The 26,019-nt window shown below is 45.5% G+C and overlaps 1 long non-coding RNA gene across 1 annotated transcript in view; it reads left to right on the forward strand.

Moving 5' to 3' along the window:
• Positions 1 to 26,019, forward strand: part of LOC137531645 (uncharacterized) — a 71,404-nt gene that overhangs the window by 19,948 nt on the left and 25,437 nt on the right. Inside the window, exon 2 of the long non-coding RNA XR_011023695.1 lies at positions 16,018 to 16,171. This is a non-coding gene — a long non-coding RNA (uncharacterized lncRNA). The remainder of the gene's footprint in view (positions 1 to 16,017; positions 16,172 to 26,019) is intronic.

Consider the following 26,019-nt stretch of genomic DNA (forward strand, 5'->3'; position numbering starts at 1 on the left):
ACTGGGGGGCAGCTACCTATCTAACCTACACTGGGGGGCAGCTACCTATCTAACCTATACTGGGGGCAGCTACCTATCTATCCTATACTGGGGGGCACCTACCTAATCTAACCTGTACTGGGGGCAGCTACCTATCTATCCTATACTGGGGGGCACCTACCTAATCTAACCTGTACTGGGGGGCAGCTACCTATCTAACCTATACTGGGGGCAGCTACCTATCTAACCTATACTGGGGGCAGCTACCTGTCTATCCTATACTGGGGGGCACCTACCTAATCTAACCTGTACTGGGGGCAGCTACCTATCTATCCTATACTGGGGGGAACCTACCTAATCTAGCCTGTACTGGGGGGCAGCTACCTATCTAACCTGTACTGGGGGGCAGCTACCTATCTAACCTATGCTGGCGGGAAGATACCTGTCTAACCTATGCTGGGGGCACCTACCTAATCTAACCTGTACTTGGGGCAGCTCCCTATCTATCCTATACTGGGGGGCACCTACCTAATCTAACCTGTACTGGGGGGCAGCTACCTATCTAACCTATACTGGGGGGCAGCTACCTATCTAACCTATACTGGGGGCAGCTACCTATCTATCCTATACTGGGGGGCACCTACCTAATCTAACCTGTACTGGGGGCAGCTACCTATCTATCCTATACTGGGGGGCACCTACCTAATCTAACCTGTACTGGGGGGCAGCTACCTATCTAACCTATACTGGGGGGCAGCTACCTATCTAACCTATGCTGGGGGGCAGCTACCTGTCTAACCTATGCTGGGGGCAGCTACCTATCTAATCTATACTGGGGGCACCTACCTAATCTAACCTGTACTGGGGGCACCTACCTAATCTAACCTATACTGAAGGGCAGCGACCTAATCTAACCTATACTGGGGGGAAGCTACCTATCTAACCTATACTGGGGGCACTTATCTAACCTGTATTGGGTGCACCTACCTACCTAGCTAGCCTATACAGGTGGCAACTATACTGGCTACCTATACTGGGGGCACCTACCTAACTAACCTATACTGGGGGTACCTACCTATCTAACCTATGCTGGGGGCAACTATACTGGCTACCTATATTGGAGGCACCTACCTAGCTAACCTGTACTGGGGGCACCTACTTATCTAACTTATACCGGGGGGGGGGGGGGGTGCCTGCCTATCTAACATACTGGGGGCAACTATACTGGCTACCTATACTGGAGGCAACTACCTGGCTAACCTATACTGGGGGCAACTTTACTGGCTCACCCATGCCTGGCCACCTATACTTGGGGGGGACCTATAGCTGGTTACCTATACCGGGGGGGGGGGGTGCAATTTTTACACCCTCGCCCTGGGTGCATTTTAGCCTAGAAACTGCACTGTTGCCGCCGGCCTCCGAGTCCGATGACTCTGAGCTCTGCGGCCTCTCCTGTCTCCTCCAAGGCTGCATGCGGGTAACGCTGCCTAGTGCCTAAGCCTGCTGATTTGATGGCGGCGGCTGCCGCCCGCTCTGCTGCCCTGGCTGCGGCTGATTGTCACGGTCAGTCACTGAGCAGCGAGCGCCGCCGACGTGTCGATGATGATGATAAGGCTGGCTGGCTGCCGCCGGCCGCCGCTCATGTTATGTAGAAATATTGGGGGGGGGGGGCGCCTTTACGATCTTTGCCTCAGGCAGCAGAAAGTCCAGGACCGGCCCTGCTTCCCTCGGTGACTCTCACAGCCTGGGGGCTCATCTTGCAAGTGTCAGGTACATGCACAAAAACACCTCATTTTGAGGATGGACACCTTGCAGTGGAGAAAGAGAAGGTTAATAGTTAGGGGGGCACCTCATGGCTCTGGGCCCCTTATGATTGCATGGGCTGCTCCCCTATAGTTATGCCATTGGTTAATCAGGACCATTTGGGGGGTATTTTTCGCTTTCAAGGCACTGAAAATGATTATATATCTATTGCCTAATCTTTTGTGAATGTTGTAATGTTTAGTGAAAATCATTAAAATATCACAAAAACTAATTTTTTTAATTTCTCAAAATCTAAATGCATTGAAGTCAATAGGGTGGATTTATTAGCATGGTTTTCAATTGTTTTGGTGTTTGTAAGTCAAGAAAAAAAACAAACCTATCTCGTTGGCTTCCTGTTACCATTCAAGATGTTAAAGAGGAACTCCAGCCTAAACAAACATACTGTCATTAAGTTACATTAGTTATGGTAATTAAAATAGATAGGTAATATAATCTCTTACCCATGCTGTTTTAAAAGAACAGGCAAATGTTTGTTTTCATGATGGCAGCCATCTTTTTGGTTGAAAGGAGGTGACAGGGAGCATGAGACACAGTTTCAACTGTCCTGTGTCCTGAGCACCTCTCCCAGCTGCTAGGCAACGTGAATAACAATATAGGAAATCCCATAATGCGCTGCACAGCATCAGGGAAAAAAAGCCCAGGCTTTTTTTCTTTGATGGGTGGAGCTTAGGTAAAAATGCAGCTAAAAATGATGCTTTGGTAAGAAAAAAAAAGTTCTGATGCTGTGAAACTGTTAAAGAAACACCAAGCCTTTTCAGTTCTGCTGAGTAGATTTTTAGTCCGGAGGTTCACTTTAACGAGTCGATTTTGACCCGTATTAGCCATAAAATACCCTCAGAACAATTACAGGTGATATTACTGTAGAATACAAAAATGCAAAAGTCCATTTATTTACGTAATTCAACTTAAAACGTAGAGACTAATATATGAAATAGGCAGGTTTTTAGCTGATTAGAGTCTGTCACTTAGAGCCTAGAATATTGTACCTTTTCACAATATTCTAATGGTCTGTGATTCTGATTTTGGGGTTCTCATAAGCTGCAACCATGATCATCAAAATTATAACACATAAAGGCTTTGAATATCTCGCTTTGCATGTAATGAGTATATTTCATATATTCGTTTCACCTTTTAAAGAGACTCTGAAGCGAGAATAAATCTCGCTTTAGAGCTCATAGTAAACCGCCGTTACAGCGCCGCTAAACGGGGGTCCCTTCGCCCCCAAACCCCCCCCCCCCCCGCAAGACTTGGTCGCAGACTTGGTCGCTCCTGTAGGCAGGGCTAACGGCTGCAGCCCTGCCTCCAGTCGCGTCTATCAGCGGTGCATCGCCGCCTCTCCCCCGCCCCTCTCAGTGAAGAAAGACTGAGAGGGGCGGGGAGAGGCGGAGATACGCGCTGACAGACGCGCGTGGGGCAGGGCTGCGGCGGTTAGCCCTGCCCCAACCAGGAAGCGCTCCCCCACTGCACAGAGGGGATTTGGGGGTGAAGGGACCCCCGTTTAGCGGCGCGATAGCGGCGGTTTAGCAGGGGCACACATGCCCCTGCTATCTATGAGGTATGAAGCGAGATTTATTCTCGCTTCAGACTCTCTTTAAGTTGAATTACTGAAATACATTAACTTTTGCACGATATTCTAATTTTTTTGCGTTTGACCTGTATCATCCAAAATAACTTCTTGGTTACCTTGTTAGGCTTCTTTATCCTTGAAAAGATTGGTTTTATTATTTTTGAGTGACCTCCATTGGCCTTTCTTTTGATAGCATACCTCTCATTTTCAATTTAAAAAATGGTAAAATGAACCTCAAGAGAATATTATAAGTAAATAAAAGGTTGTTATGTTACCAACATATTACTGAGAAGTATTTGAACACAACTCTTAAATAAATTTGTTTTGTTTTTTAATTTTAGTTTAAAATTTTGACCCATATATATTTGCTTAAAGGAATACTATCGATGTATGCATTTATTTTTAAATGCTGTATGTTGTAGCACACATTAGGGCAAGTACTAGGAGCAATTTGATTCCTCACACAGCTGTTCCTCTCAGCTGTAAAATCCTCCTCAGTTTTGGCGTCAGTGTTGGATACAAAATGTATCTAATACTGAGCTCCCAGAGGGCTAGACCATGTCTCTGCAAAGGGGAGATGCTATCAACTCCTCAGTTTATAGTTTAATTATCACCTTGCTGAAAGAATCTTGTTGATATGGTGGTAAGGGGTTAAAGATTCTAGCAATGTGTGTTTATTATCTTTGCTTCTCTGAACTGATAAAGATGCTAATAATGCTAATTGTAGACAGTGGTCTGCCCCTCTCAGCAGCTTGTAAAGTGGATGCAGCCTGGAGTGAATGCCTCAAGCAGGCAGCCAGTCTGAGTGTAAACACAGACTCCTGATATAGCTAGTTATATTCCAGCAATATTCCAGCTCATTTAGTTACCTGTTACCACCTCAGATCACCCTATTTCTCCTCATGTCTGCTGCATGCTGTGAGTGACACAATGAAATATATTTGTGAGCTGTGTGACAGAGTAACCAAGCAGCTCAGGGTGACCCAAACTACTATGAGCTGTGTGAGAAATGAATTTTTAAGCAGGGATAGTGAGAGAGAGACCTGGGTGAATAAATAAAGTGCCCCTAGCACTAGTGGTAATGTGTACACTAATATAGAGTATTAAAAAAAAAAGTCGTTTCAATCGATAGTACTCCTTTAAGAAAAAGGCCAAAAGTCCTTTTTTTTCAAACATAGAACTTTCATAGAAATACACAATGAAAAGCAGCACAAGTAATAATTCAAAATGTAGATTTGCAAGGTCAAACAAATAACAACCAATCAAGCAAGTCAACCCAATATAAATCAAGTACTAGTTCCAAAGCATTTTTGTGCAAGAAGAACTGCATGTGTTTGCAAAAGTGACAATTTTAGAGTGTTCTTTGCAGATATAATATTTTTCTAGCAGAAGCACGTTTTTGTCACTCTGTCCTTATTGCTGGGGCAGACCTGACACCTCCTTTTTTAAGTATAAGATATCCTCAACGACGTTATGGGTGGCTGTGGTTGTGCCGATTGATGTTGAGGCAGTGCTGGATGATGAGGAGGATGCTGGCGCTGATGTTTTTTGTGTTGTTGTTGATGTGGATGGAGTGCTTGATGATTTTGTCTGATCACTGCTGCAGTGACTGGATCTCGGGACACCCTTTTTCTTTGCTCAATGTGTGCCTTTCCAAGCTCCTTAACCTGCTGAGCGGTCTGGACGAGCTCAGCTCGTCCAACACCGCCAGAGGCTGCCGCTCAGGCCCTGCTGGGCCGATTTTTGTCAAATAAAAAGCAGCACACGCAGCCGGCACTTTGCCAGCCGCGTGTGCTGCCTGATCGCCGCCGCTCTGCGGCGATCCGCCGCGAGCAGCGGCGAAAGAGGGTCCCCCCAGCCGCCTGAGCCCAGCGTAGCCGGAACAAAAAGTTCCGGCCAGCGCTAAGGGCTGGATCGGAGGCGGCTGACGTCAGGACGTCGGCTGACGTCGATGACGTCACTCCGCTCGTCGCTATGGCGACGATGTAAGCAAAACAAGGAAGGCCGCTCATTGCGGCCTTCCTTGTTTATTCTGGGCGCCGGAGGCGATCGGAAGAACGCCTCCGGAGCGCCCTCTAGTGGGCTTTCATGCAGCCAACTTTCAGTTGGCTGCATGAAATAGTTTTTTTTTTATTTAAAAAAAACCCTCCCGCAGCCACCCTGGCGATTTAATCAGAACGCCAGGGTGGTTAAAGAGAATCTGTATTGTTAAAATCGCACAAAAGTAAACATACCAGTGCGTTAGGGGACATCTCCTATTACCCTCTGTCACAATATCGCCGCTCCTCGCCACATTAAAAGTGGTTAAAAACAGTTTTAAAAAGTTTGTTTATAAACAAACAAAATGGCCACCAAAACAGGAAGTAGGTTGATGTACAGTATGTCCACACATGGAAAATACATCCATACACAAGCAGGCTGTATACACCCTTCCTTTTGAATCTCAAGAGATCATTTGTGTGTTTCTTTCCCCCTTCAGCTCTCATCCACTGAAGTGTCAGGCTGTTTCTTCCTGCAGAGTACAGACAGCTCTGCCTGTATGTAATTCCTCAGTATGTGAAAGCCCAGCCAGCTCAGAGGAGGATTTATCCAGCTTGTAAAAGATAAGAGAGAAGCTGTCCTAATCTAAATAATACACAGGCAGTGTGCATAGAGGGGCCTGGAGGGGGGAGATGCATCACAGAACCACAACACTGAAGAACTTGGCAGCCTTCCAGATACAGGCTGACAAGTCTGACAAGAGAGAGATAAGTTGATTTATTACAGAGATGGTGATAGTAGAACGTGCTGCAGTAAGCTAGAACACATTAGAATAGCTTTTGGAACTTGTAGGATGATAAAAAACAGGATGCAATTTTTGTTACGGAGTCTCTTTAAGAAATATTCTTTGCCTGTGGGTTTTTTTTTGTTGAGTTCCACCCTGGGTGGATGTGGGCCCATAACACAAATGCATTACATGTAGACACATCCAGTATGTTACAAAACACAACCATTGGCCATCTTTTGGTCATTCGCTGACAATAGTAGGCAGCAGTCAGCTTGTCCAGGTTGTCCACTCCTTCTTTGATTTTTATTATTATGTTTTCCTGCTTTTTTTCTCAGACTTGCCTGCGTAAATCTGTATATTTTATGCATAGCTTGTTCTCTCATCTCATCATAAGCTGCCCAGATTGTTATGCCATATTTGCCTAGCTTAATGGGCATATATTACCGGAAGGGGCATTTTCAATGGAAAGGGACAAACATTCATCTACTGGTACTTGAGGCCCATGTTGAACCATCAGTGGAAGGGGCTGTACCCATTTTTACCAGACATCCCTTATGGGAGCAAGCTTGCCAGATTTTACTTTAGTATCTCTGTTGTCAAATCTGATGACTCTTGATATCATTTTAAAGTACTGTAGTGACATTGATGCTGAGCAGATATTTTTGCCTCTTGACATGTCCCAAAGACCTCATTACTGGATCTGTAAACTCCTGTAAGAAGAACACCAATATAAGCATCTAGGTATTACTCATAGTCCCCAACAGTCCCGATTTGATCGGGACTGTACCGATTTGGGGGGCCCCTCCCGCCATCCCGCGCTGCCCCCCTTCTGTCCCGGCCGCTGGGCAGAGAGAAGGAAAAAAATTGATCGAGGCACCAGCCCCGGGGATCTGCATGCGGGATGGATTACCGCCGCTATTTATTTCTCCCTCCCTCCTTCCTAATGTGTCCCCCAGTGTCCCCGGCTTCCCCCCGCACAGTAATATGGGCAGCGGAGCGGGCAGTGAGTCATACCACTGCCTCTCCGCTGCGTACCGGGATCTCCTCTGATCTTCTCGCTTCCTGTGACGTCACAGGAAGCGAGAAGATCAGAGGAGATCCCAGTACGCAGCGAAGAGGCAGTGGTAAGACTCACTGCCCGCTCCGCTGCCCATATTACTGTGCGGGGGGGAAGGGGACACTGGGGGACACATTAGGAGGGAGGGAGAAGGATAATGATGGCGGCGGCGGCCATACATGCCGCATACCGGGCGGGCTGGTGCCTCGATCGGCTTTTTTTCCCCCCTCTCTCTGCCTGGCCACCCCCCTCCTCCTCCTCACCACCACCACCCCGGCACCCTCCCATTTGGGAGTAATTTAATAACAAAATTATTTTTAAAAAAACAAAACTTTTTTTTCCCCCTGGGGTGGGCGTGACTAGTGGGTTGGGGGCGTGGCCAGGGGTGTGGCCTAATTGTCCCGTTTTGGGACATTGAAATGTTGGGAGGTATGGTATTACTCGTCTACAGGGCCGGTCCTGGACTTTCTGCTGCCTGAGGCAAAGATCGTAAAGGCGCCCCCCCCCCCCCCCAATATTTCTACATAACATGAGCGGCGGCTGGCGGCAGCCAGCCAGCCTTATCATCATCATCGACACGTCGGCGGCGCTCGCTGCTCAGTGACTGACCGTGACAATCAGCCGCAGCCAGGGCAGCAGAGCGGGCGGCAGCCGCCGCCATCAAATCAGCAGGCTTAGGCACTAGGCAGCGTCACCCGCATGCAGCCTTGGAGGAGACAGGAGAGGCCGCAGAGCTCAGAGTCATCGGACTCGGAGGCCGGCGGCAACAGTGCAGTTTCTAGGCTAAAATGCACCCAGGGCGAGGGTGTAAAAATTGCGCCCCCCCCCCCGGTATAGGTAACCAGCTATAGGTCCCCCCCAAGTATAGGTGGCCAGGCATGGGTGAGCCAGTAAAGTTGCCCCCAGTATAGGTTAGCCAGGTAGTTGCCTCCAGTATAGGCAGCCAGTATAGTTGCCCCCAGTATGTTAGATAGGCAGGCACCCCCCCCCCCCCGGTATAAGTTAGATAAGTAGGTGCCCCCAGTACAGGTTAGCTAGGTAGGTGCCTCCAATATAGGTAGCCAGTATAGTTGCCCCCAGCATAGGTTAGATAGGTAGGTACCCCCAGTATAGGTTAGTTAGGTAGGTGCCCCCAGTATAGGTAGCCAGTATAGTTGCCACCTGTATAGGCTAGCTAGGTAGGTAGGTGCCCCCAATACAGGTTAGATAAGTGCCCCCAGTATAGGTTAGATAGGTAGCTTCCCCCCAGTATAGGTTAGATTAGGTCGCTGCCCTTCAGTATAGGTTAGATTAGGTAGGTGCCCCCAGTACAGGTTAGATTAGGTAGGTGCCCCCAGTATAGATTAGATAGGTAGCTGCCCCCAGCATAGGTTAGACAGGTAGCTGCCCTCCAGCATAGGTTAGATAGGTAGCTGCCCCCCAGTATAGGTTAGATAGGTAGCTGCCCCCCAGTACAGGTTAGATTAGGTAGGTGCCCCCCAGTATAGGATAGATAGGTAGCTGCCCCCAGTACAGGTTAGATTAGGTAGGTGCCCCCCAGTATAGGATAGATAGGTAGCTGCCCCCAGTATAGGTTAGATAGGTAGCTGCCCCCCAGTATAGGTTAGATAGGTAGCTGCCCCCCAGTACAGGTTAGATTAGGTAGGTGCCCCCCAGTATAGGATAGATAGGTAGCTGCCCCCAGTACAGGTTAGATTAGGTAGGTGCCCCCAGTATAGATTAGATAGGTAGCTGCCCCCAGCATAGGTTAGACAGGTATCTTCCCGCCAGCATAGGTTAGATAGGTAGCTGCCCCCCAGTACAGGTTAGATAGGTAGCTGCCCCCCAGTACAGGCTAGATTAGGTAGGTTCCCCCCAGTATAGGATAGATAGGTAGCTGCCCCCAGTACAGGTTAGATTAGGTAGGTGCCCCCCAGTATAGGATAGACAGGTAGCTGCCCCCAGTATAGGTTAGATAGGTAGCTGCCCCCAGTATAGGTTAGATAGGTAGCTGCCCCCCAGTACAGGTTAGATTAGGTAGGTGCCCCCCAGTATAGGATAGATAGGTAGCTGCCCCCAGTACAGGTTAGATTAGGTAGGTGCCCCCCAGTATAGGATAGATAGGTAGCTGCCCCCAGTATAGGTTAGATAGGTAGCTGCCCCCCAGTGTAGGTTAGATAGGTAGCTGCCCCCCAGTGTAGGTTAGATAGGTAGCTGCCCCCAGTATAGGATAGATAGGTAGCTGCCCCCCAGTATAGGTTAGATAGGTAGCTGCCCCCCAGTATAGGTTAGATAGGTAGCTGCCCCCCAGTATAGGTTAGATAGGTAGCTGGCCCCAGTATAGGTTAGATAGGTAGCTGCCCCCCAGTATAGGATAGATAGGTAGCTGGCCCCCAGTATAGGTTAGATTAGGTAGGTGCCCCCCAGTATAGGATAGATAGGTAGCTGCCCCTAGTACAGGTTAGATTAGGTAGGTGCCCCCCAGTATAGGATAGATAGGTAGCTGCCCCCAAAACAGGTTAGATTAGGTAGGTGCCCCCCAGTATAGGATAGATAGGTAGCTGCCCCCAAAACAGGTTAGATTAGGTAGGTGCCCCCCAGTATAGGATAGATAGGTAGCTTGCCCAGGTAGGTGCCCCCTCATAATGGCGGAGGGGGGAGCCGGAGCCGCGGGGAGGGCAGCCCGACCTCTCCCTCCCTCTCCCCGGGCCGCCCTCCATGCTCCCCCCTCGGACTTTAGGCAGCAGAGTTAGCGCGCAGGGAAGCGCTGCTGTACACAGCCTGTTACTCACCTCCCTGGATTCGATCGCCGCTCCCCGCCCTGCTGGTCTCCTCTCTGCCTAGCCGGCTGATACACACGCGGCTGCTTCCTGTGTAAACAGGAAGCAGCCGCGTGTAATGTATCAGCGGCTACATTGCAGAGAGGAGACCAGCAGGGCGGGAGCGGCGATCGGATCCAGGGAGGTGAGTAACAGGCTGTGTACAGCAGCGCTTCCCTGCGCGCTAACTCTGCTGCCTAAAGTCCGAGGGGGGAGCATGGAGGGCGGCCCGGGGAGAGGGAGGGAGAGGTCGGGCTGCCCTCACCGCGGCTCTGGCTCCCCCCCGCTCAGTCACAGCCACTTCATCTGGTGCCGCCCCTCCACTTCCTGCCGCCTGAGGAACCCGCCTCACCCCGCCTCATGGGCGGGCCGGCCCTGCTCGTCTATGTCATCCCACAAGTTGCAATGGCCTTTATTTCCTTCAAGGTTTGTCATAAAAAATTATGACAGTGGCATGAACAATTCAAAACGTGATGTCACTTACTCTTGTCACAGCAAACCTTGTGACCCCAGGGGTCATTTTGATTACATTTGTACCAGTTGCCTTACCATGTTAATCAGACTCATCTGTTTATTCTGGTCGATACTTTACTTCATCTTCCTTCTCAGAGACCTGCTCATCCATGTCGCTATCTTATAAGGCTTCCTTTAAACCTTTTCATTTTTGCATGTTAGTCATGTGTACTCTGCAAGTCAGCCACTCTAAAATGGATTGGTCCTATTTATGCCTAAAGGTGCGTACGCACCTATAATGTATGTTAGCGGATCAGAACCTGGTCCCCTTGGGCGACATCGCTGAGCAGACCAGTACAGACGCGTGTCAGCAGTGTAACTGATGACTATGCGGGGGCGGAGGGACAATGGATCGGCGCGCATGTGATGTCACGCGGTGGGTGGGGGAGCGGCGTCTTCAAAGTAGTTGGCCATCCGTCTTTAAAATAGTTGGCTGTGCATCAGGTGAGTTGATCTGCCTGGCAGATTGCTCCCACGTTGGGGGTCGGGTTCTGCCGTACACACACTTTGATTATCGACTGAGGCAATCGTTAGTTGACTTTAGTCAAGCGTGTGTACGGGCCTTTACATGTCCAACTTTGTTTACTTTGTTTGTTCAGGGAAGGAGACAAGCAGGCAAAGACATAAGCCCCTCCCTAATAACAGCTCACAGGGATGAGAGAGGATTTGTCTGTCAGAGTGATGTTGTCTGAAAGTGTTATTGAGCTCAGAGTGCTTATGATTTCAGTTTTGCCACTTATAAATGTCCTATATCCTATGTTATAATTGGGCTGAAATTGACCCTAACGACACAAAGGTCAAATTTTCACCACAGCATTCTATAATTTAGTAAAAATATTTATTTTTGTATCATTTTGTTTAAATAGAGGTTCCTGACAAAGTAAAAAAAACCTTGATGCAAAAACAAATGTATTTGTTACTTTTATGCATTTAAAACCTAAAAACAGATAACACAAAAAGAAGGTTAAGAAGATGTCAGTAGCTCCTCGCTAAAATGAACTATTTGTCAACAAAAATTAGTGGAAGCTGACATTTTTATCTCTTATTCAGTGTGTGGCTGCTAGAAGGAACTATGAGGGTTTCCAGTAGGATTGGTCAGTGACATGCAAATAATTCTTAGTTGATGCAGGAATATTCAAATTTTGCATGCAGATGTATGCAGCTTGAAAATGAAAACAATCGAAATCCACCTTGGTAGGATTTGATTAGTCCACTTTCAAGCTGCATACAAAATTTGCATAATCCATCAATTTGGCATTATTTACATCTCATTGATCATCCCTAGTTAGTTGCCAGCCCTGAGAGTAAAGGGGCATACAGACATGCGACTAAAGTCGTTGGTAACGAACGACTAACGATCGTTTATAACGACGATCGTTACAAAATAACCGCTAACGATCGTTAAGGGGAATGATCAGCGACTGAAGTCGTTGCAAACTGGAAATCCGTCCTGGCGGATTTTTTGTAACGACGATCGTTAGCAAAAGTACGTGTGTATGCTGATCGTTACAAAAACGATCGTTCGTTAAGTACCGTACATGCGCAGACAGAGAGAGAGAGACAGAGAGATGTATATAGATATATGTATATAGATATATATATATATGTATATATAGATGTAGATAGATGTATAGAGATATATATATATATATATATATATATATATATATATATATATATATATATATATATGTATCTATAGATGTACATAGATGTGTATATATATATATATATATATATATATAAATATAGATATATAGATATATATATATATGTATATATAGATGTAGATAGATGTATATAGATATATAGATATATGTTGACATAGATAGAGATATATCTATCTATCTCTCTCTCTCTCTGTGTATATATATATATATATATATATATATATATGTATATATATATATATCTGTACGCAACTTCCTCTTTCCTACTGGCCATTAACAATGACGTTCGTTCCGGGTTCATTGATCTGAATAACGTTTAGCATAATAGATGCGCTGCATCATACGTTCGTCACTTCCGCATCGTTCGTTCGGAAACGATCTGATCGTTTGCCACTTTCAACACCTCTTTACTAACGACCTTTTCATTTCTCTCCTTAATTGACCGTTCGTCGTTGCTTACGTACGATCGTTATCGCATGTCTGTACGTAGCTTAAGGCCACATACACACATCAGACCATAGTCTTTGGAAAATGAAAGATCACAGACCAATCTTACCACCCTTCCTGTAGTATAAGAGCCATACTTTACACAGTCTTTTCTATGGAGCTGAACTCCACATCAGGAAAACATCTTTGCAAGATGCTGCACACACAGATGCTGTACAGACACAAAAGATCAGTATCTGCAAAAGATCTGTTCCTGCCAAAAATCCATTCCTGCAAATTGCAATGAAAGTCTATGAGATCTGCAGATCATCATACACACATGATTTAACTGACATTCATCTGCAGATCTGCAGATCTGAAAATCCATCCTGGTGGATCTGATCTGAAAAAACAACTTTTTTTTGTGAATTTTTTTTTTATGCAATTCAGAATAAAAATTGTGAAGATAAAGTCAATTTTGATTTTTTTTGGGGACAGCTCATCCTTATTTACTACACATAAGTTGCATCATGCAGGCAAACTTACCTTGACCTAGCAATAGTATATCAACCAGAAAGCAAAAACGGCAGGACTTGATTGTGGAAAAGATTCTGTTGATGTTACTGTTGTAATCTTGCTGCTGTTTGCCTGAGTTATCCTTCTGTGTCCTGAGAATTGGCTGCTGGAAAGGATATAAGGCAGCGGAGCTCCAATCTTCCCTGTCCTACAATGAGCGCCAAGTCCTGTCTGCCTGGCAGGATGTTTAGACATGAACTGGTACCAGAACGCGCTCTGCTTATTTCACTCCAAGATTCCAATCCTTGCCCTTGCTTTCAGGTCTATAAACCACCTCCATGCTGAATACAGAGAAAAGTGTCTGCCTGGCTTGGAGCGAAGCTCCAGTTTTGACAAGTGGTGGGTAATTACCAACTGGTATGGGGATGTGGTTGTCACTAATTACCATCTGTGGTCAGAAAGCTGTGCCAAGGAGTCAAGTAGAGTTTGGCACCTCCGGAAAGAGAATGAACCGGAATGCAACAACAGGGCAGCTGGGGACAGAAGTTTAGAAAACATATTGTCGATTAGTTTACTTATGTACTCTTCCAAAACTGGTTATACTGAGTAACCACTAAATCTAAAACCAGGCTTACACTGAGTATATTTGCCGTACCTTGCTGGCCAGGCAGAGGAGATGCATATAAAAACCAGGTGTTATAAGGGCTAATTCCCACTACTGTTGTGCACTGCACATAGTGAGTGATCTCTAAAGATCTCATACATTGTATTGACAGCAATTCTCACTAGTGCTCTGGGCTGCTGTGTGATGTGTCATCACACAGCAGTACCCATTTTTCTCTCTTGCCCCATTCTGTCCCATGAATGGGAAATCGGTACCGAGACATGTAGTGTGGGCTTATGGAGTGTTTATATAAACTACTGTATTTCCAGAGTATGAGTGAAGTAACCCAGACAGAATATACATAAGGCCAACACAGTGGACACTCAAAAGTATATTACAATGAAAATTGCTAATTTATTGTGACTTTGTAAAAAAAAAACAACAACCCAGAATAAGGTCTAACAGAACACTGAACACAAACTCCCCTCAAAGCAGAATTTTCTAGTTAAACTCGATAGACGTACAGTATGTCTTTCAGTATATCTTTCAGTACGTACAGTATATCTGTTTTGTTTTCTGTTTTTGTTTTTTTTAAACACTTCAGACTCACTTTAAAATGATCACATGAGAGTAAATGGTCGGCACTCCAATCAAAAGTAAACTGTCTTTATTGCTGCATATTACAATATTTAAACTTTTCTAGATAAGGTGAAGCACCTCTCTGGATAGATTTCTGATGTGCCACTGCAGTACCAGGCAGCACCCAGGTCAATATCTTGTGGCAAAGGATATTTAAATATTCTAACGTTTCGAGACAACAATGTGTCACTTTCTCAAGGACAATAAGTCACTGCTGCAGACTACCCATTTGTGCACATCAAGCTTTCTCTCCAGGAGGGCATATTTGCTTTGGCATTATTGTCCTTAAGAAAGAGACATATTGTTGTCTCGAAACATTGGAATATTGTAATATGCAGCAATAAAGACAGTTTAGTTTTGATTGGAGTGCCGACCATTTACTCTTCTGATCTAGTGGTTATCCAGTTACGATTGGTCTGAGCACCCAGAGCCATATGGGCCACGCTCTATGGTGTGCATCACTTCCCCTACCTCTACTTAAAATAATCACACCACATCAAATTACAAAAGTAAAGGCTTGAACGGAGCAAACATAGGACAATAATATTCAAAGTAGCATCACATTTATTGCATCACAAAAGAGTCCCTAATATTGAACAGATGCCAAAGGTTGCGTGGCACATGTTTCATGGGCAAAAACTGCTTCTCCAGAGGCATACAAATAGAAACATACAAATAACTCCAGGTGATCAAAACGTTCCAGATATCTGTGATGATCAAACGGTAATCCCGAATTCTGAGTGTGTCCCTCTTTAAGCCGAGGTCAGCCCGGAGGAGGTATGCATGGTTCTATTTGTATACTGTATGGGATAGGAGGAGGGAGGGATGCAGTATTCTATTTGTATCTGATGAAGCGCCTTTTAGCCGTGAAACGCCTGCCAAGCAACCTTTGGATTCTGCCTATGGAGCTACATGTTACTCTTCATGTTGTATGAAACCAGAAGAAATTTGTGCAATATTGTGGACTCTTTGTGATGCAAGAAATGCGATGATACTTTCAATTGCTTGTTCTATTCATACTCCTACTTTTGTTATTTGTTGTAAGGCAACTATGTAGTTTGGTTGTAAAGGAAACTGTTAAAAAAACACCCCGGTGCGTTTCAAGGCTAAAAAGGGTAAAATATTGATAATATTTACAGATATTTTCCTATGACCTAACTTAACCCTACTCTTACACAGAACCCTCCCTCTACTGATGCCTAACCCTTAAACCCCCCCCCCCCCCCCCCCCCCCCCCTCTGTACTGTAAGCTGTGAGTAGCAGCAAAGACCAGAAATGTGGACACCTAGTGGCACCTAATAAAATAGCAGTCGCTGGGGCTTTCTGCTACGCACATTGCAGCAGTAAATAGTGGGGGCACCACCATGATTTGCACAGCGGGTAGCCCAAACTTGTGGTCATTAACGCTTTTTGCAGCTGTTATCATTACCGCAAATAGCAGAGCCCTTTTTCCAGGATACCGTGTATGCTTTTTTACTGGTTTCAGAAAGAAGAGGCTTGACAGAAAGTCACTGAGCCTTGGGTTTGAGCATGGAACAAACAGTCTAGTGTCTACAAAGGTGAAAGTTAATGTCAATATGTAAAAACATGGAGAAAGAAATGTACAGTGTATACATTTACATATTAATTTCTGATAGTACTTGTTTATGTTTTGTAGTGGGAAAGGTAACAACATGCAGGAAACTGTTGAGAGACTGGTTTGTAAAAGACCTGAAAAAACTATATTCAGTTCAAAATGGAGCATAGAGGACAAAGGTGATGAACAACTACTGTTCTGAGAAATCTCTGAAATCCACCATGGAAGAACGCAGGTAAGTGCACATGGACTGTGGTACATATATGCAGATGTACATAGTTTGATATTGCATACTTGCGTGGAAAGGACTACTAGAATTATCCCTGAGGTTACAGCTGAGGTGAACAAGATGGAGACAATGATGACAAGGAGTGGATTCAGAGGGTTTTTTCCTAAGTCCTCTGAATTGCAATCTCCTGTGTCTTTTCTAGAACAAGATGATGGAAAGGCGTCAAGCCGAAAAATGGAAAAGGAAGAGACAACCTTTGCAAACATATTTTGAAACTGGAGTAGTCATGGCAATGCTGTGCCAGATGAATGATTAGACACAGGTAGACATTGCTAACCAAAATTATCAAGGCACTAGCATTTTTGGGAGTATACAATAAATGTATGTCTTTTTGACATTGACAGTCATTAGGTCTGCTTCTAGGAGGTAAGTCCACCACTGCCTCCCAAGCATTTTTTTAAAAAATGTTGTGTATTTTATCCTGTTGGCGCTTCTGTTCCTTCTCTACAAAAAAAAAAAAATTATCAAGGCGGAAGTGGATGAGGCTTTTTTTTGTTTTATAGATCCTTGACCAAAAACTAGCTAAAATAATAGAAACTAGGCTCAACGAAGGTATTGACACACTAGTTGGACTTGGCCAGGTCGGCTTCATGCCTCGCCGGCAGGCGGGAGATAGTATCAGAAGAATACTGCATTTACTTAACTCAGCGGCTCAAACTAATATGTCTCCATGATGCTATTGTCGTTAGACAAACAAAAAGCATTTGTGTGAGGATCCGCTGGGCTGCCTGCGCAGGCAGGCAGCCTTTTGACCATTGTTCAGGTCTGCATTCTGCAGGTCTCTGGAAGAGAGACCTTTTGTCAGTATTGCAGCTTGCTGCTGAGGAATTTGCATATGTCTGTCATGCAGATTGCCTAGCCACATACTTTGTAGGCTTGCTCTATAAATACTATGTGATATCACAGACCTGGGCTGGTCATAAGAGTTAGTCCTGTGTAACACTCGCCTGGAGTGTCAGCCTTGCTCTTTGTTTGAAGATTAGCCTAGAGTAATTCCTGGGACTGCACTAGGCAGGTTTCCCTAGTGCAGTTAGGATTGCTTATTTGTTTTGTTTGTCTGTTGCGGTTGTCCTGTCCCAGCGGTGGTCGACAGAAAATCGTTCTGTGTGTCTGGGTGCTAACCGGAACAGCGGTTGTTACTGGTAGCCCCTTCTGATCTGTTTTCCTGGATCGCACCAGCTTCTTGCGCTAGTACTGTGCATCCTTCTGGTCTGCTACTCTGTACTTGGATCGCACTAGCATCTTGCGCTAGCGCTGTGGATCCTTCTGTTCTGTCTTCCTGGATCGCACTAGCCACTTTCGCTAGTGCTGTGGATCCTATCTCTCGCTTGTTCATGTTTTCGTGTATCTGTCTTGTCTGCTACGAACGCTTGCTGGAGGCTCGGTGAGGTAACCGTTAAGCAAGCGCTCGCGTCCTCTGTTTTATGTTTGTCTGTCGGTAGTTAGTTAGGCATGCTTGTCCCTGTTGTGCTTATCACGCGGGGTCCGTGCATAAAACGCGTGCACTGTTGCGAATGAGTGCGGTGTTTGTGTTTAGTTAGCGTTTGTTATTTTCCTTATCTCCTCATTGTATTATTTGCTGTGCCTTTGCTACTCTTGTGCTCTGCCTTGCTGTAGCCTTGTGTCACCTCTGGCAATCGCCTCTCCCGCGATTGCGTTCCTACTTCATATCTGCTGTTGTGTATGCACCGTCACGGGTTGGCGACTAGTTTGGTGCACACACATACAATCTGTCCCTTTGCTCACTCTCTTTCAGGGCTATCTTGCCCTGCGTTTCTTCCCTTCGTGCAATTCCTGTCTGGCGTGTGTGGCAGGGCAGAGGAGCTGTTCCTCTGCACTCCACAGCTCCCCCCATCGACAGGAATTTCTCTCTACAGGTGCATTGCACCTTTTGCTGGGTTCCCATAAATTACACGCTTGTGGAGGATTTCCGCAGTGTCAGCGCACGTCTTGTGCGCTGATCACGGAGAAAATTCCACAATCGTTACAATTTGATACGGTATCGTGGGAGTATCTTTTCGCCTTGTTGAAGAAATGGGGGTTTGGCCCTAATCTCTTGACCTGGCTCAAAGCCTTATACAACTCCCCTAAAGCCTTCATACATTATAGCGGTTATAGGTCCCCTGTATTCCCTATTCAAAGAGGAACCAGACAGGGGTGCCCCCTCTCTCCTTTATTATTTGCTTTGGCAATGGAACCTCTTGCATTAATGATCAATCGACATGAGGGGATTGAGGGGGTCCCCCTGGCTGGTCGGCAGCACAAACTCTGTTTATACGCAGACAATGTTATCTTAACGATTACTAATCCACATGCATCCCTTTCTAACTTAGCAGACACCCTATTAATCTTTGAAGATATCTAAGGCCTTAAAATTAACAGTGCTAAATCCAAAGCCCTTAATATTTTTCTCCCTGCCGAAGAAGTCACGAAGCTACAGTCTACTTTTGAGTTCAAATGGGAACCCTATAAATTGAAGTATCTGGGGATTAACTTAACCAATTCCTATAAAGATATTTTTATGGCCAATTACCCCACCCTCCTTCAGGATATCACCCAATTACTAGAAAGCTGGAAGCGTTATGCAATCTCATGGATAGGTCGTGTTGCTGCGATTAAGATGTCTATTCTCCCCAAACTGCTTTACGCCTTTCGGGTTCTCCCTGTTCACGTTCCTCCTTCCTTTCTTAAGAAAATATAATCTAAGATCTTTGCTTTTATCTAGAAGGGTTCAGGCCCTAGGATAGCTAGAACTACACTGTATAGACTCCGGTCAGATGGAGGCCTCGGTGTCCCTAACATTGCAGCCTACTACAAAGCGGATCAAATATCGCAATTAACCACCTGGTTTATCGACACTTTACCTCCCTTGTGGTGCTCTATAGAACCCCATTGCCTCACAAAACCTTCTCTGGCTTTCGGGTCCACAAAGGAGAAAGATCAAAGACCCCATCGTCTCCCATTCTTTAGCCATATGGGATCAAACTAAATCGAAAGGAAGGTTTATGTCTCCCCACCTACCACTCCTTTCTTTCTTAGGACACCCTTCCTTTCAACCCGGCCTACACAACCCAGCTGCTTACCAATGGTGGCGCCGGAATAACCTCACTACAGTCTTCAACCTAGTCACAGACAATTCTATCAAAACATTTTCTTCACTAAAAGAGCATAGGCAAATTCCGGAAAATGAACGCTTCCGCTACTTCCAAATTTCTCACTTTATTAACAGCACCATTGGTAAGCAGTCATCCCTACTGTCTAAATCCTACTTTGAGCACATATGCTCCTCAGATCCCAACTCCCCCGGGCTCATCTCTATACTATACAAGGGTTTTGTATCTCCTCCAAACCTCCCCAAACCACAATTTATTTTAAAATGGGAATGTGAACTCAACACTAATATTGAACTTGAGGACCTAAATTTTATGTGGAAATTCGCCCTCAGTTGCTCTATTAGTGCCTCCCTGGTGGAAACACAATACAAGGGGCTCGATTCACAAAGCGGTGCTAACCCAGTTAGAGACTTTGGGCCTGATTCACAAAGCAGTGCTAACAGTTAGCACCCTGGTGAAAAGCCCTTTATCATGCCTAAACTCAGTTTAGGCATGATAAGTTTAGGTGTGATAAGTTTAGGTGTGATAAGATTAGGCATGATAAGTTTAGGTGTGATAAGTTTAGGCATGATAAGTTTAAGCACCAACTGCGTTAGCACCGCAGTGCACAGCTGATCAAAAGTTTTGCGCTAGAAAAGTCTGATGCACTTCGCATAGAGTTTAATGGCGCTGCTTTGCGTGCGGGACTTTGCACGCTATCTACACTTATCTAAACTTAGCATGCCTAAACTTATCACACCTAAACTTATCACACCTAAACTTATCACGCCTAAACTGGCTTTTCACCAGCGTGGTGCAATGGTTATCATGCCTAAAGTCTCTAACTGGGTTAGCACCGCTTTGTGAATCGAGCCCTTTAGGGGCCTGATTCACAAAGCAGTGCTAACAGTTAGCACGCTGGTGAAAAGCCCTTTATCATGCCTAAACTCAGTTTAGGCATGATAAGTTTAGGTGTGATAAGTTTAGGCATGATAAGTTTAGGTGTGATAAGTTTAGGCATGATAAGTTTAAGCACCAAGGGCCTGATTCACAAAGCGGTGCTAACAGTTAGCACGCTGGTGAAAAGCCCTTTATCACGCCTAAACTCAGTTTAGGCATGATAAGTTTAGGTGTGATAAGTTTAGGCGTGATAAGTTTAGGTGTGATAAGTTTAGGTGTGATAAGTTTAGGCATGATAAGTTTAAGCGCCAACTGCGTTAGCGCCGCAGTGCACAGCTGATCAAAAGTTTTGCGCTAGCAAAGTCTGGTGCACTTCGCATAGAGTTTAATGGCGCTGCTTTGCGTGCGGGACCTTGCAAGCGATCTAAACTTATCTAAACTTAGCATGCCTAAACTTATCACACCTAAACTTATCACACCTAAACTTATCACGCCTAAACTGGCTTTTCACCAGTGTGGTGCAAAGGTTATCATGCCTAAAGTCTTTTAGGCATGCTAACTGGGTTAGCACCGCTTTGTGAATCGAGCCCCAACTGCGTTAGCACCACAGTGCACAGCTGATCAAAAGTTTTGCGCTAGCAAAGTCTGGTGCACATCGCACAGAGTTTAATGGCGCTGCTTTGCATGCGGGACTTTGCACGCTATCTACACTTATCTAAACTTAGCATGCCTAAACTTATCACACCTAAACTTATCACACCTAAACTTATCACGCCTAAACTGGCTTTTCACCAGCGTGGTGCAATGGTTATCACGCCTAAAGTCTCTAACTGGCTTAGCACCGCTTTGTGAATCGAGCCCTAGGTATGATAACCATTGCACCACGCTGGTGAAAAGCCAGTTTAGGCGTGTTAAGTTTAGGTGTGATAAGTTTAGGTGTGATAAGTTTAGGCATGATAAGTTTGGATAAGTTTAGATCGCTTGCAAAGTCCCGCACACAAAGCAGCACCATTAAACTCTATGCAAAGTGCACCAGACTTTGCTAGCGCAAAACTTTTGATCAGCTGTGCACTGCGGTGCTAACCCAGTTGGCGCTTAAACTTATCACACCTAAACTTATCACGCCTAAAGTTATCATGCCTAAACTTAACACACCTAAACTTATCACACCTAAACTTATCATGCCTAAACTGAGTTTAGGCATGATAAAGGGTTTTTCACCAGCGTGCTAACTGTTAGCACCACTTTGTGAATCAGGCCCAAGGTCTTATTTAGGTGGTATCTGACCCCTGATTGCTTGGCTAAATTTCAGACTAATACTTCTGATCTCTGCTTCAGAATGTGCGGACAGAAGGGGACCTTTTTGCACACATTGGTGGTCATGCCCTAAAGTGCGCAGGTTCTGGATCAGAGTCTATCAAGTGATATACACCATTTTTAAAGCACAAATTCCTAAATTGCCCCAAATTGCTCTACTCGGTGTGAAACCCCCAGATATCTCTACTTCACAATATAAATTACTCCAGCATACATTTTTAGCAGCTAAAAGAGTTATCACATGTGAATGGAAAACCTCAACGTTAGCATTTGCAATATTTAAAGCTAATTTAAGCCACGCCCTCTGTTTCGACAGAAAGGGCTCGATTCACCAAGCAGTGCAAACCCAGTTTTCGCGCGCCCTTGCGGTTGCGCGCGGACATGCGTACGCCGTGGCTCGCGATGTGCGGACTCGCGCGGAAAATGTGTGCTCGCGCGCTAAATTGAACACGCGCGAAGAGCGTTGTGTTTCGCGTGAACCGGGGCTCTTCACGCGAAGTACTGCTGTTCGCGCGATGCCTGCAAATTTGAAAATCTCGCCGGCGCGTGCTCGCGTGTTCGCGTGCTCCTGTGCGCGCGTTCGGCGGCTTCGCGCGAGCGGCTTCGCGCGAAAATGTGTGCAATTACATGTAATTAATGCTATTGTTGATTTCAATTGAGCTATGTAGTGTGTCTATTAAAGGATTAGTTGGAGGCTGCTTTGTTGTGGGTTGCCATGGATGGAAATAGGAGAAGAAGCGTGCGCCTTTCTGGCCAGGTGCAGTCGCCCACCCATGCTGCTCATGGCCGTAGTGGCCGATCTGATCGGCCTGACCGCGACCGCAACCGCAGCCGCAGTCCCCATCGCACCAGTCCCCGAGGTGCCAGTTACCGCCACCACCGCAGTCCTAGCCCCTATCCTGGCCCCTCCGGCTCTCGCCAGACCACCAGCCAAGAGCCCCGGAGAAGGGGGATCCGTTTTTCAGAGGCCAAAAACTTGGCACTGTGTGAGGAGGTTGTGCTGCGCTTCGATCAGCTGTACGGGCGCGATTCTGGAAAGACGGATGTGGCTACCAAAAACCGCCTTTGGCGCATTATTTGCGCTGAAGTGTGCGCTGTGGACCATCAGCAGCGGACCGAGCAGCAATGCCGCAAGCGGTTTGCTGACATCAAGCTGCGGCTTCGGAAAAAATTGACCAAGCTGCGTCAATACGCGTAAGTTTAGAAAGCATGTGTATTTTTGCCACCAATGTTAGTTAATTAACCCTGTGCTAAACTACAATAATGGTCAATGTAATTGGTGGCATGTATATTATTTGTCTTCCACAACGGAAGCAAGAAATATGTCATAGTGTAATTGCTGTTGGCCATCCATGGTTAAAGTAACTTTGATATAATCTCAACCGTTTATATGTAGTATAATGGGCAATGCAATGTAGTATAATGGGCAATGCAATGCATAAACACAATTTTATTTTTCTTTGCGGCCTGGCACATATCAAAACCAGATATCACATCCACTAAATGCTAGAATATGTTTCAAGGGAATCTGAGCTGTGCAAATTTGTGTGAAGTGTAAGCTTTGCGATATATTTGGTGTGTTAAAGGCCCATAAGCCAGGATTGCTATCACCAATATTGGAAACTCATCCCTTTAATTAGTCTCATATGTAAGTTATAACGGTTCAGGGGCTCTTTGGACATAATCAGTGCCTTAACTGCATCCTCCTAGCCCCAAAACCAGCATAATTCATGTGTCATTAATTAAAGGGATGAGTTGCCAACACTGGCTCCCACGCCGCCATCATCCACTTCCTGGATGGTCGTTACCGGCTCCAGTCACTTTTGGGGGCCTCGGCGGATCCAACCAACAAAGGACGGCGTTGTGGGAGTGATCCGTGTGTATGGGGCTGGAAGTTATGTATACAATCTTTTGCTATGGACTCTGGTTCCCTTTAATAGGTTTTGGTTATGTTTTGTGTAGCGCTTCACCTAGCGTTTATTGTTTTTCAGAACAGTCTTAAGGCTCATACACACATCAGACTATAGTGTTTGGGAAATGAAAGATCACAGACCAATCTTACCACCCTTCATGTAGTATGACAGCCATACTGTACACACTCTTTTCTATGGAGCAGAACTCCACATCAGATAAAAAACGTTGAAAGATGCTGCACACACAGATGCTGTACACGCCCAAAAGATCAGTATCTGCCAAAGAGGTGTTTTTGCCAAAATGCATTCCTGCAAATTGCAATGCTCGGCGATGAGATTGGCAGATCAGCATACACACGATTTAGCTGTCATTCATCTGCAGATCAAGCTATCTTCCGCAGATCTGAAAATCCATCCTGGTGGATCTGATCTGCAGATGAATGTCAGTGAAATCATGTGTGTATGGTGTTCTGCATATCTCATTGCCTATTTTTGCCATTTGCAGGAATGGATATTTTGCAGGAGCAGATCTTTGCCAGCTACTGTTCGTTTGAGTGTGTGCAGCATCTTGCAAAGATTTTGGTCTGATGGGGAGTTCAGCTCCATACAATAGACTGTCAAGGTATGGCTCTCATACTACATGAAGGGTGCTAAGATTGGTGTTTGATCTTTCATTTTCAAAAGACTATAGTGTGATGTGTGTACGCACCTTTAGTTGTTTGACATTTCCAACATTCTTAAAGGGCCAAATCTCTGCTCAGCATGAGTTGCACTATTTGCACTCAGGGAAAAAAGCTAGTGGTTTGACACAATCCGCTACCCAATGTAGCGAGTGGCAGTGGTCACACTGCTGCATTAGGCCTGGAACCCACTGCAAACCGCAAACGCAAAACGCAACCGCTAGCGTTTTGTCTGAGCGGTTTGCAAGCGGATTCATGCGCGTTTTGGGTTGTGTTTTGCAACATTGTATTTTTTTCCCCAGCGGGTGCCTAGCGTTTTGCGTTTTGCGTTTTTATCCTCATTGGTCCTGTGAATTATTTTTCATTTTGTTACAGTGTGCTGAACCGCAAAACGCTAGCAGAACCGCTCAGTTTAGGTTTTGCTGATTGTTTCTGCTAGCGTTTCAATACTTTACATTGAAGCGCTAACGCTCCCAAAATGCTGCATGTCCTGCGTTTGCGTTTCTGGGAAACGCAAACGCTCCTGTGGAAGTTGCCCCATCCATTAACATCAGCTGAGCGTTTTGGCAAAACGCTAGCGTATCGCAGCGCTGCCAAAATGCTCAAAAAAACGCTCTTGTGGGTTCCAGCCCTAGGCATTTTGTGGAAAACGCTGTGGTTTGGTGGCGATGAGTGCTCCTCAAGTAGCGTTGTTGATTATTGTGGTTCGAATGCTAATTGCGCTTGGTCCTAAACCGTGTTAAGTGATGTTTTTGTGAGAATGGGCGCCAAAGCACTCCTGCGAAAGGCTACCGATAATGTGCGGCATTTTGCCATTATAAGTGTGAATGAGCCCAGCTTCTATATCCCTAAATTGTGTCAACCAGCTCACAAGTGTTTATTTTTCTGAGTGTTAGATTGGCAGAACATACTTTTTGTGCCTATTTGCAGGATGAAATGGGCTTGCAAATCCAAATTGCAATTGCTTTTCAATGTACAGTATGCTATTGTGTTTGAGCTACTATACTCATTATAGTACATCGCAATTGCATACAGCTCTATTGCATACAAAACGCTGCAGGATGACCATTGCAGGGTTACCAACATCGCATCGCTATTGGCTCACACAAAGGCCCTTTTGCCACTCGCCTGCACTGTGCATTTTTTTGCCCAAAGGCAAGGTACATGCATCAAATGGAAACTGCAGCAGCTATTTATTAGGGCCATTCTCCACTAGCAATCACTAGCGTTCACGCTGAACGCTAGCGATTGCTGTATCTCGAATGTTATAGAAAGTTCAGGCCATTGCGTTCCCGATGTGATGCTGTAGTGCCTCGCAAAATGGAGGTAAATTTGGATCCATGGCGCTATTGCGTTTGCTGCAAACGCAAACCACGCTAGTGGAAATAACCGACCGACATTCATATGTGATTTTGCAAACCGTAGTGATTGTACAATCAGTAGCGCTTTCCCATTTGGCACTTCACCTAGGGCAAATGCGCTAGCGGAAAAGGTCCACAAGTGCCATCCGCTTGACATGCAATGTTGGTAAAAGCACAATTGTTGGCCTGCCGCATTTGGTATGCCATTGAGCTGTACTCTAATGAGTAGAGTAGGTCACTTGCAATCGCATACTGACAATTGAAAGCCAATCGCTATTGCATTTAATTTGTAAAAACAGCCCTTGCAAATTGCTGCTGCAGTTTCCATTTGTTTAATGGTACATTAAACAAATGGAAACAGCAGCAGCAATTTGCAAGGGCTGTTTTTAACAATTAAATGCGATAGCAATTGGAAAGGCCTGTTTTTCACAATTAAATGCAATAGCGATTGGCTTCCAATTGCCATTTGCAATCACAAGCAAATTGCAGGGTAGTGGAAAAAGGACCTAAGTGTGGTGACCTACCCCAGTC

This window comes from Hyperolius riggenbachi, chromosome 9, assembly GCF_040937935.1.
Source record: "Hyperolius riggenbachi isolate aHypRig1 chromosome 9, aHypRig1.pri, whole genome shotgun sequence".
Taxonomy (NCBI): Eukaryota; Metazoa; Chordata; class Amphibia; order Anura; family Hyperoliidae; genus Hyperolius; species Hyperolius riggenbachi.